Source organism: Microtus oregoni, unplaced genomic scaffold, assembly GCF_018167655.1.
Source record: "Microtus oregoni isolate MIOR12 unplaced genomic scaffold, Mior012 000162F_ref0000463, whole genome shotgun sequence".
Lineage (NCBI taxonomy): Eukaryota > Metazoa > Chordata > Mammalia > Rodentia > Cricetidae > Microtus > Microtus oregoni.
Window position 1 is genome coordinate 194659 of NW_024544817.1, and position 12182 is coordinate 206840.

Below are 12182 nucleotides of genomic sequence, written 5' to 3' on the forward strand. Positions count from 1 at the left end.
GCCCGACCTAGACACACAACAGCTGTAGGCCAGGCTAGACACCCAGGTCCCCAGTGGAAGGTGGGGGTGAGGGGGTCCTGTGCCTACTCTCCAGGAAGACAGGAATAAACAAAGTCAATTTCCTGGCCTCCCAGCCCCTCACCTCCTCATCCAATTTCCCAAGCTCCAGCTGAAGGCCCAAGGGGGCGGAGGTGGGGCAGGCAGCTGTGTAATCTAGGTGGATTTTCTCAGGGGTGGGGGAGGCTGATTTTGGCTCCAGTCTTCCTCTTTCCTCACAGCTGGAGCTGGAACAGCATGAGCAAGTGGGGCTGGGAGCCCAGCTGTTGGCAGTTGTTTCCATGTTATCTCTCTCGTGACAGCTGCAAATCTATTGTGGGGTGTGTGTGTGTCCATCCAAGTGTGAGAGTGTATCCCAGCCAAAAAAAAAAAAAAAAAAAAAAAAGATGAGGAGGTAGAAGACAGAGAGCATGAGGTTCCCTTTCCGAACCTCCACTTCCTCCAGACCACGTGACCGCTCTTCCTTGGAAAGAGCACCCAGTGAGCACCCTGCATTATTCGCCCTCATTGAGATTCCAGGCTGGAAGCAGCTTCAACACTTACAATAGCTCCCCTGGGCTTAGTGCATACTGTGTCCTCAGGTGGTCTCCTAAGGCTGGAGGTTGTATTTAACCCTCAGAACAGCTCCAGCACGGCGGCACTATCAGCGTTCCCTTCTTGTGCGCGAGGAACAGAGTCAATATTTAATAACACGAGGTTACATAGCTCCAAAGATTCTGATGCAGTCCATCTTCAGTTCTGCCCCTGTTCTGTTCTGCCTCCTGGCAGTGCTTGATAAAGAACCACATCAGATGAGTGAGGTCTCCTTTGGCTCTGATACTCCCACGGTGGTATTGCTGGAATTTGTTGTCTATATCGGAACTCTTCTTGGATAGCACCGACTGCACTTCTGAAACGCAGGGTTAGAAGCGCCTATCTTTGTCCCCCAGGGAGTTGTTTCTGAAGCACCAGAGGAACATGACCTGACCTGAGAGTTATCCAGGGCAGCACTGTGGGACTGAGCTCTAAAGATAACAGCACTGTGCACAACGATAAAACAGAGCCTCTGATGGTTTGGCAAAATTTGCGGGACTGTCTTGCCCAAGTTTGCTCATCGGAAGCTTCTGTGCAAGGGGCACTTTACCCAGGAGTTTGCTAGATTGTGTTGGATGTCCACATGCCACTGGTCTCAGGGATGACTCACGGCAGCACTTCCAAGATGGCAGGTAGGAACCTGAGTGCAGCTTGTCACCCAGGCCTCTGAAGCTTTCTGGTGTTGGGTGTTTTCTGCCATGCTTATAGCCTAGGGCATAGATGGGTGCTGGGATGGGGTCCTCTACTGAGAGGGGGGTGATAATGAGCAGCCAAGGGCTTCCCCTCAGCTGCCCTTGTCCTAAGGAAGGAGGTATCAATCAAGTGAAATCCCAGACCTCCCCAGCCTCATTTTATACTGAAATAGCCTTTTACATTTTCTTGTCTCTCTTTAATCAGGCTTGAGTCTGTCTGCTTATTCCCCAGCAGTGTGGACAAACCCTTCTCTTCCCTCAGCAAGCTCTGCATTCCCACTCATCCACACAATGACACAGGATTTCTTTTCAGAGGTAAAGTTCAATCCTGCTCTATGGAAGGGACTTCCCCTGATGTATCAAAGTTTGCTGCTCATGAGATGTCCATTGAACTAGAGACTCTAGCTCACTTGTCTGTCATAGGCCCAGGATTTTCCACTTTTAACCAGCTTCCTGGTGATGCCGATGCTGCTGGTCCCCAGGTCACACTTGGAGGTGCACAAGCGTCAGGTGCCTATGCAACACAGCCAATTGACCTGAAGCCTGAAAACACAGAGCAGTTCCGGGCTGCATGTGTGCTGTGAGCATGTCAAGTGGCCCTGAAAGGAGCCTTCAGCAGCCATAGCTAGTTTCTCATTCCTGGGAGCCTACCCCCAGTCCCTGTGTACCCCAAGCTACAACTCTCCTCCCACGTCTGCTCAAGTGCATCTTGTCCTGAATCCCTGAGCCATATCTGCTAGGAAATCTGGGCAGGTTGAAGAAGCCTCCTCCTCTTTCTGATACAAGACAGCCTAGTCCCTTCCTCACCTGCCATCACCTGTGTTTGGGGTACCCCAGCATGTGCTGCCATTCAGACACACACACCCCAATGAGGTGTTGTCACCTCTGATGCCACATGGTTAAGTCTTTCCCAGGTGGCTCCCTGTTTGGGCCTGAAGGTTGAGTTTGACCTCCAAGAGAGGATGTGAACTTCAGGGAAAGGAATGTGGATTAGGAAGCGGTCCTGCTTAGGGAGAATTAAGGTCGTTTATGAACCTATCACAGTGAATCTGATTCCCTTATCAATAATGATGGACTATAGGTGGAAGCTGCTTGTTTGTTTGTATTCCCATGCCACCTCAGTGAGCCATACAAAAATTATCACTTTTGATTTCTAAACCCACTGGCATTATCACAAGTTTTGACCTAACATTGCAGTCCACAGAAGCCAACATCAGTGTACTCATGGGCACCTCCAGGCGTGTGGTGGTGTGAATGGGAATGGCTCCCATGGGCTCAGGTATTTGAATGCTTGATCACAAGGGCCTGCAGATCAAGACGTCGCTCTCAACTGCTGCTCCGGTGCTGTGTGTGGGGGCTGCCATTTCTGAGCTGGTGTCTTGGTTCCATAAGAAAGTGGACTGAACAAGTTGTGGTGGTTTGAATAGGAATGGCTCCAAATGTGAATGCTTGGTTGTTAGGGAGTGGTGCTATGAGAGAGAGAGAGAGATTAGGAGGTGTGGCCTTGTTGGAGTGGGTGTGGTCTTGTTGGAGTGGGTGTGGCCTTGTTGGAGTGGGTGTGGTCTTGTTGGAGTGGGTGTGGCAAGCCGGGTCCAGTGTCTCTTGCTGTCTCTTCTTGCTGTCTCTTCTTGCTGCACGTAGATCCGGATGTAGAACTCTCAGCTCCTCCAGCACCATATCTGACCGAGTGCCACCGTGCTTTCTGCCGTGATAATAATGAACTAACCCTCTGAATGTAGGACAGCCCCAGCTAAATGCTTTCTTTTAAAAGAGTGGCAGTGGTCATGGTGTCTCTTCACAGCTATAGAACACCGACTGAAACACAAGCCATGGGAAGCAAGCCAGTAAGCAGCTCCCCTCTGTGGCCTCTGCGTCAGCTTCTGGCTCCAGGTTCCTCCTCTGCTTGAGCTCCTGTCCTGACTCCTTTTGATAAAGAACTGTGATGTGAAACCATAAGCTGAACAGACCCTTTCCTTCCCATCTTGCTTTGGTCATGGTATTTATCATAGCAAAAGGAACCCTAACTGAGACAAGTGAAAATTGAGTTTGATCATGATGTCTCAAGTGTGACCTCTGGGAAATGATTAGATTAGATTAAGTTCTTAGGTAGGGCAGCCATGGTTGAATCCTAGTGGCTTCATATGATATGCTAGAAATAGATACAGATACAGATGTGTGCTCCAGACTCCTGTTGTGTGACACACTGTGTGCCTTGGGGCTCTGCCAGCACCAACGCCAAGGACCAGAGGCAAAAGCAATAGGGCCCAGTTGATATTAATGTAGCCTGGAGTTCCTTCCCTGCACTGTGCCAAGCTGTTTTGACTTTCAGCCTCCAAACATATATGCTAAAGAAACCTCTTCTCATAAAGTGATTGCCACAGGCACTTTGTTATAGCAATGAAACCTAACTAATAACAAATCTTTCATCTGTCCCGGTATAATCAGGATCCATGTAAACATTCAAGTTAGAATAGGAGAATCACATATAAATCAGCTACCAGACCTTGTTTGTCTTTTTATGTAAAGTTTTCATGAAACAATGTTGAGATTTTGTCACTCAGCTTGACAGATTTTAAGAATTTTAGACTTGTATTATCATCACTGAAAATGAAGTATGGACATATCTATCTTTAGAGAAATCTCTCCCAACTTCTTAGCAGTCAGAACACCCTCTGCCCATCTCATGCACTCATGCCCACTGTCTCATATTAAATATTATGCACTATTTTTTCTGTATATGGATACAGTTAATGGAACCCTACTGTTTTTACAATTTTGAGCCTATTACCATGTGCATAGGGTGTTCCCTTTTACTTTATAGTAGTGTTCTATTGTGCGGTTATTTATCCAGGCCTTTGCCTGCGGAGAATCACATTGTTTCCAGTCAGCTCTTTGAATAAGGCTGCTATAAACATTCTTTATACTTTTATTGGGAACATGCTTTTCTTGTATAAATCTTTAGTATTCTATTTTCTTGTGTAAATACATAAAGGTGGGACCACTTAATCCCGGGGTAGGTGCATACATAACTCCACCAGGAACTGTCCAAGAGTTCTCCAAAATGCTTCTAGCACGGTGGTTCTCAAGAAGAGAGATGGGACATGACAAAGATAGATACAGATACAGATGTGTGCTCAGACTCCTGCTGTGTGACACACTGTGTACCTCGGGACTCTGTCAGCATGAACGCCAAGGACCAGAGGCAAAAGCAAAAGGGCCTACTTTATATTAATGTGGCCTGGGGGTTCCTTCCCCACCCCTTCCTAATGCTTCACCCCTTTAATACAGTTCCTTGTGACCCCAACCATAAAGCTATTTTAGTTGCTGCTTCATAACTGTAATTTTGCTACTGTAATGAATCATAATATCTGTGTTTTATAATGACTTCAGGCCACCCCTATGAAAGGGGAAAGGGTGATTTGATCACCAAAGGGGTCTCGAACCACTGGTTGAGAACCATCATTTTCCAAAACCTCTCTGGCGGACAGTGATTGGGCTGTGGTTTCTCGGGTCCCCACCACCACTTTGACATGGTCAGCCGCTGTGATGCTGACCACTCTTGGAGTGTGGGGTAATGGCTGCAGTTTTACTTTGTGTTTCCATGTCAATGAATGTTGTTTTATTTCCTCCTGGGCTTGTCTATAAAGTGCCGATTCCAGTCTTTGGTCCATGTTCTCCTGCATCATTTTCTCTGAAGCTTCCGTTTGTTGGACAGTGTTGTCAGTTCTAAAACCTGAAGAAAATGTTTCCCCCTCAGTCTGCTGGTTTGCATCCTATGACACCTACGCTAGCTCAGGTGTCCTTTGTCTCAACAAAGCTGTACCTGGAGGATTCTGACTACCCTCTTTGACACTAGCCCCCTTGTATAGTTTATCTTTGAGACAGGCAAAACCACCTCTATATGCCAACCCATGTCACTCCTCTGTTCCCCATGACCTCAGGAACCCATCAGCATCTCAGATGATGGTAGGTCCTGACATCCAGAGTCAGCTCCTTTCTCCGCACTCCAGGTATCCTCATCTGCAGACTACTAGAGTCAAGCCCTTGCCATCAACACTGGCTTGTCCCTTCTCACTGCCCGTTCTTGGCTGAACTCTCACACCACTTGCAGTGACAGCCCCATTCTCTCCCTCTGGCAGGCAGTGGTGCATACTTGTAATCCCAGCATCAGGGAGGCTAAGGCAAGAGGGTTGCAAGTCCAATGATGCTGGGATGTAAATAGTTAAGACCAGGTTGAAAACAAAACAGTGTGATCAAACTTTCTTCTAATAGGACTTCTAGGGAGTCTTCTGTAACTGCCCCCACAACTGAGCCAGCCCTGCCTCCTGTTGTCCCTTAACACTGGGGCATCCTTCTACCCGCAAGTCCTCACAGACATCCTCAGCTGCTGTCTTTCTCTCAGCTCCCGAGTGCCAAGTTCTTCATCTCAGAATTGAAATTTCTACCCGCGGCAGGAGCTGGAGCCTGCCCACTGAATGAGCCACTTATGGCTGAAACTGCCATTCCCAGTTCTACCATTAAAGAGTATGTGGGAGAGGGGGCAAGCAAGAGGGAATGAGAGGAACGGGCAGGATCCTGACTCCAACCCCAGAGACCCTTCTGCTGGGGCAACCCTAAAGAGCTGTGCTTGAGACCTTAACTGCTCCGAAGGGGCCCCACAATCCATGGGGGGATGGCAGGAGGGGCCAAGTGAGTGGAGTGCTCTGCTCCACCTTTACCTTCCCCTTTAGCTGAGCAGGGGGGTGGGGGGCACTTCCTGCTTGGGAGGGGTTAGTGCCCCTGGGGTCAGAGGAGGCACCTCCCACCTCAGACAACTTTCAGGCTCACGAAAGAGTCTGTTTGCGTAACTAGCCTCTCGTTCCAGAGACCCCAGGAGGAGTCTGGTATTAATCTGCCCACTGTGGTGCAGGCCCTGCTCCTTCACATCTAGGCCTGTTTGACTGGGCTGCCAGGTGTGGGTGTCTGCAGTTCATTAACCGGCAGCAGCCAGGGGAGAGAATCCAGGACTCTGGGCAGAGTGCAGCCTGGAGGATCAACCCCCTAGCTCGCTCTCATGCTGGCTCCTCTCCACAGCCAATTTGTCTGGTGGCTTCCCGTGCCCATCTTAATTTCCTCCAGGGGCAGGAACTTACCACCTCAGGGTGCTCCTTCTGACCCACCTTTAGGACGCTCTGACAAGAGGAAAACACTCAGCGTTTTTTTTGTTGTTTGTTTGTTTTGTTTTTAGGTTTTGTTTGCAATTTAAAAAAATTTTTGTATTAGTGTCTACTAATTGTGCAAAATAACAGAGAAGTGTGAACTTTGCATAGCCACCTGCCTCAGGACTCCCTTCCAGCACCCAGGCCATGGTCTAGCCTCTGAGTCACAGAGAGCAAACACAGATCCTCGCCATGACAGTCCTCAGGTATGTGACATCAACTCTCCTGCTCCCCAAGCCTTTTCTTCTCAGGTCAAAGGTCCTCGGCTCCTACTCATCTTGCCCATGTCATGGTTGTGGGTTCCCTCAGCAACCGCCTCCCGGTTGCCATGTCTGTCCTCTGTAAACTGTTCCCGGCCCCAGGGATTCAGACGCTGGACATTCGCTTCAGCCTCCTGAGAAGAGGCCTCGCACTGAATCCACTTTGTACGGTTTTGTTTCCATTTAGTCGGCCATGCTCTTGACAAATAGACCCTGGCTACCAGCTTGCTCAGCTGTGGTCTCAGCAGGAAGGACCAGGGTTTTTTTTGTTGTTTTTTTTTGTTTTCCAAGCACACTCCGAAGTCCTTTGGGATGGTGGATGCTAAGGCCGTGTGAGTGAAGGGGACTGAATGAAGAGGGTGGGTTATGCCCTCAGAGAATGTCCTTTAAGGCCCCAGCCATCACTGTGCCAGGGACCATTCTGCAGGTGGTAGAGGCTCAGAGGGAGGGGACTGCCAGTAAAGGCATCTACAGCATTGGGCTATCTTCTGCCCTAGAAACGAACTTCTGCTGTCTCCCAGCACAGGAGCCAGCTTGTCCCCATCTGTCTTCATACATGTCTCAAATAAGGGTTGAAATCAGTTAGGAGGCCCCCATGCTTAGATGTAGGGTTCCCGTGTATGTTACTATGTTCAAGGCACCCCCTTCCTTAGGAGATCTGTAGCCCACGTGAGGCAGTTGCCTACACCTCGGCCCCAGACCCACCTCGGTTCTCTTTAAGATGAGCTACCAATCCAAGCAGGAGCAATATGAGCAGGCCTCACAAGCCCTGAGAACAGGGGTATGTGACAGACTGTCCCTGTCCACGAGCCAAGCTTCCCAGACGGTCATCTGCCCTGATTTGGCTGTGTCCTGCTGTGATAAAACGCTGTGACCAAGAGCCACTTGTGCGGGCTACGGGAGGGTTTATTTCAGCTTTTAGCTTTAGCCCATCATGAAAGGAAGTCAGGGCACGGTATCAAGGCAGGAACCTGGAGACAGGAACTGACGCAAAAGCCATGGAGGGATGTTCTTACTGACTTGCTCAGCCTGCTTTCTTATACAACCCTGAACCAGCCGCTCTGAGGTAGCACCACCCGCTGTAGGTAGGTGCTCCCATTTCAATCATTAATTGAGAAAATGCCCTTCAAACTCTCCTACAAGCCAGAATAGAGATTCCTTTTCCCAGATAAACTCTAGTTTATGTCAAGTTGAGTAAAAACAAACCAAGACTCTAGCACTTACCTTGGTGACCTTTGACACATCTCTCTGGAACCCAGGTCCCAGGTTCACAATTATCCCTTACGCTTTTGAAGTGATGCCCAGAAAGTTGACTTGGGTCCTTAGGTTCCCAGAAGCACAGCGCTCTGTAGAAGGAAGGGAGACTTATTGCCAAGGTTCCAAAATCAAAAGTTCTTTTCTGTGTACTTTCTTTTCACCCTTAACCTTTGTGACCGAGTAATGATTGATCCACTGCAGCCCGGGGAACAAAACGTCACGTGCTGGAGTGTTTGTCTCTGACAACCTGCCTTTTCTTCCTTCCTCTGTCCTTCCCTTCTCTCCTCTGCCCATCCCCCGTCTTCTTCCTTCCTTCATTTTATCCACATCACTGGGGAAAGTTGTTGGAGCTCAGGAAAGCATCTACAGGAGCCTAATTCAAACATGCCTTCGATGCTAAGACGAAACTATAGTCTTTTCTCCCAGTAGAAAGTGAGTTGCCTTGTTTCTCACATCAGTTCAGGCAGGGGATGTAGAAGCCTGGGCCCACCAGGGTCATTCATCAGAGAAGGATGCCCTTTATGATATTCAGGTTGCATTTGTCTGAGGTTCCCACACATAGCTACGGAATCCAGGAGATTAACTGTGAAAAATGACCTATTTTAACAGGTGCACACTTGTGTGTAAGTGGGAATTAGCCGAGCGTGGAATTATTTTACCATGGAAATAAGTGTGGGCACTGAAAAGCATCACTCTTCTGACCACACAGGAATCAGACAGAGGGTCAACACGGGGGGAGTTCCCTGGGACTCGGAGCGGATGTGTTGGTTGGATTTTTCCAGAGGAAGCTGCGGTACCACAAGGAAATAAACCATAATGCCTACAAAACCTGACTGTTCACGTTCCAACTCCCTCTTCAAAGCAGGTCCCCGCTCTCCAAGGAGCAGGGACTGAAACTTCCCTACCTCCATTTAGAAAAGATACTTGCAAGCACACCAGATCCCAGCGGGCAAAGCAAACCCACATCTCACAGTGTCTTTATGAGGTGCCCCAGTCCACAGGAAACAGGACTGCCTATGTCACCTTAACAACCACGGGAAACCTGAAGCAGAACAAGAAGCCAAAAGCCTTGGGCCACATCCCTGGCTGTCCCCTGCCTCGACCTACATGGTCCCTGGGTCTGACCCTGCTGTCAAAGTAGCCTGCTTGCATCTCACAGGAGCTGAGTAGGGCAGTAACGAGGAGTTCCCGGTGCAAAATAAATTTCTAAAGTGTGGTGACTGGTCTTTTCTGTGACTTAACTTTCATGGGAATCTGCTCAATGAGGATTTGAATTTGGCAATCAGTAGAGTACTTTCAGAGAAATGCATTTCCTTAAAGGGAGAACTCAACCCTTCCTCCTTGAGAGGGCACACTGATACCTTTTAGGAGAACGCTCCAAAATAGCCCTGAAGGTATGAGTTCCCAGCCTGCTCATCAGGGTTGTTCTGCTGGAGATGCCTTAAGGAGATGTTGGCTCCAAAGCACATTAGCTGTGTGATCCCATGAAGATAGATCACCAGGCTTGTCTAAGGTTTTTAAAAGGAAGAGGATGTGACTGGGCGGTGGTGGTGCACACTTTTCATCCGGGCACTTGGAAGGCAGAGGCTGGCAGAACTCAGATCTCTGTGAGTTCAAGGCCAGCCTGGTCTAGAGCAAGTTCTGGGACAGTCAAGGCTACACAGAGAAACCCTGTCTTGAATAACAAAACAAAATAAAACAGAAAAGAAAAAAAAGAAGGAAGAGAATGTAACCTGTCTCTTGTGTCCCTTGGGGCTAGCTCTTTCTGTCTGGGTGTTTGCATATGTCACTTGTACTAGCATGCATAATTGTCCGACAGGGAGCATATGCTTGCTATGCCAAACCAACATCTTTTCTCCATGCATGCACACACTGGTCCCCCCTCACCCCTTCCTAGCTATAGGTAAGGTGAAAGCTAACCGAGTGTACACATGGACTCTGTTTGCTGAGAGAAAACTTTAAAAGGGTACAGCTGAGCAGTGTTTCCTGAGGGATAGTAATCGTGACAGTCCATCACCTGCTCTGCCACCGGTGTAAGGTACACGGAGTCATGGTTTAACTTTAACAACACCCCTGGTGAGAAGAGATAGTTTCATTGGGTAAATGGAGAAGCTGAGCTTCTTAGATGCTCTCTAATTCACCCAAGGACACCCAGCTAGTCGGCAGCAGGGATGACTTTGCCCTCTGCTCTGTGTCCTGTGGCATCTCCCCTCTCCCCAGCCCCTGGGCCATAGAGAACATGCACATAGAACACATGGTACAAAGAACAACGTCAGGCGCAGGAGGTCCAGTGTTCAGTCTTTCACAAAGGAAAAGAGAAAGGGGGCAGGGGAGGGAGGGAGGAAGGGAAAGAAGGAAAGAAGAAAGATCTCGGAGTCCAGGGCTTTCCACAGCTGTCTGGAGTCTGTAGTGCTTGTTTCCCAAATAATCTATTTTCTCACTCGCAGACCCACGGCTCTATCAATCCTCTTCTCAGCTGCTACACCACAAAAGCTCCTAGCTCCTCCTCCTGCTCCTCTTCCAGGCCAGCTACCCCATTCCCCAGGGTGTTTGCTGGACATAAACCAGCAGGAGTAGACGAGAGGCCTCCATAGTGGCAAAGCTCTCAGACTTCCCCAGTGAGGCAATCGATACTGAGTCCTGACTCTTCTGGCCACCCAGAGGGAGGGCCTGCCTGGGCAGAGCAGTGGGCTCCCATAGTCCCCCAAGAACCTTATTTATTATTGCCAAGACTCCCAGCCTGACCTGTCAGCCCGAGCCTGCCTGCAGCCTTGGGAGGTACTGGGGAGGGGAGAGTTTCAGGTCTGATGAAAGCCACCGAAACCAGCTCAGGGAGCTCATGAAAAGAACCAAGAAGAGAGTCTGTTTGACTGCTGGGTGGCAGACGTGACTGGACTTGTCTTCCTCCTGGGGTGATGGAGACAAAGACGGCGTCATCCCCAGGGGAGCACCGTGTCTCCACTATGGGTCCCCACACAGTCTCCTTGCCTGGAAGATATGACAGAGTCCCCACCAAAGTCCCCTGGAAGCAAGGCCACTTCTAACACCACACAGGAGTCCCCAGTGTGGACAAACAGAGAAAGGGGTAAGTGGAAAGGTGGCAACATCAATTCCTGTCTAGACTGGAGTTTTGGAATCCAGCCTTCCAGATGAAAGGGTACATTATGGAGACAGGCTATAAATCCCCCAGGTCAGCAAGACCACATTCTCCTAGGATTATTTACAGTTCTTTCCATCCTCTGACCATTGCCCGTCCTACCCCCATCTGCTTTCAACTTTCAACAGAGTCACCGATTGCATCATAACCTGTAAGTAGCCAATCACATCTGATTTCATTTTGAGAGACCACACACTAGGAGGACACGCTCCCTCCTGAGCCCCCGAAAAGCTTTAGGTCTTTACTCTGGACTCTAGAGACACCAAGAGTGTTAAGAAAGAGATGGAGAGGCTGAGCGGTGGTGGCGCACGCCTGTAATCCCAGCACTCGGGAGGCAGAGGCAGGCGGATCTCTGTGAGTTCGAGACCAGCCTGGTCTACAAGAGCTAGTTCCAGGACAGGCTCCAAAACCACAGAGAAACCTTGTCTCGAAAAAACCAAAAAAAAAAAAAAAAGAAAGAAAGAAAGAAAGAAAGAAAGAAAGAAAGAAAGAAAGAGATGGAGAGCCGGGCAATGGTGGCACATGCCTTTAATCCCAGCCCTTGGGAGGCAGAGGCAGACGGATCTCTGTGAGTTCGAGGACAGTCTGGTCTACAGAGCAAGTTTCAGACAGGCTCCAAAACTACACAGAGAAACCGTGTCTCGAGAAACAAACAAAAAGAAGATGGTAAGGCCACTTCATACATCAACACTTGGCAGGCAGAGTCACTAAGGGCGTGTTATTTTAACTCGGTCTACACTGCACCCTTGGACCCTGCCCATCACCAATGTGCAGTCAGTCAGTCAAGGATGTGAGAAGCTGCTGGAGCCAAATGACAAGGCCCCTTTCTGAACTGCCAGCCTGGGATCCTTGGTAACTGGAGCCCTCTACCTAGCCACCAGGGAAGGGAATAGATATCTTTTGGACCCCCTCTGCACATTAGGCTAGCTCTTCCCAATCCTCCCCTGTGTCTTCCCATACCAGATCCCACCATAACACTGCCCTTCTT

At 49.2% G+C, this 12182-nt stretch overlaps 1 long non-coding RNA gene across 1 annotated transcript; it reads left to right on the forward strand.

The window, feature by feature from the left end:
- The first annotated feature begins 1162 nt into the window (after positions 1 to 1162).
- On the forward strand, positions 1163 to 9107 carry LOC121445183. Its single transcript, XR_005973898.1, has 3 exons — positions 1163 to 1262; positions 6550 to 6726; positions 8647 to 9107. It is a non-coding gene; the product is annotated as an uncharacterized LOC121445183 (long non-coding RNA).
- Positions 9108 to 12182: the final 3075 nt, after the last annotated feature.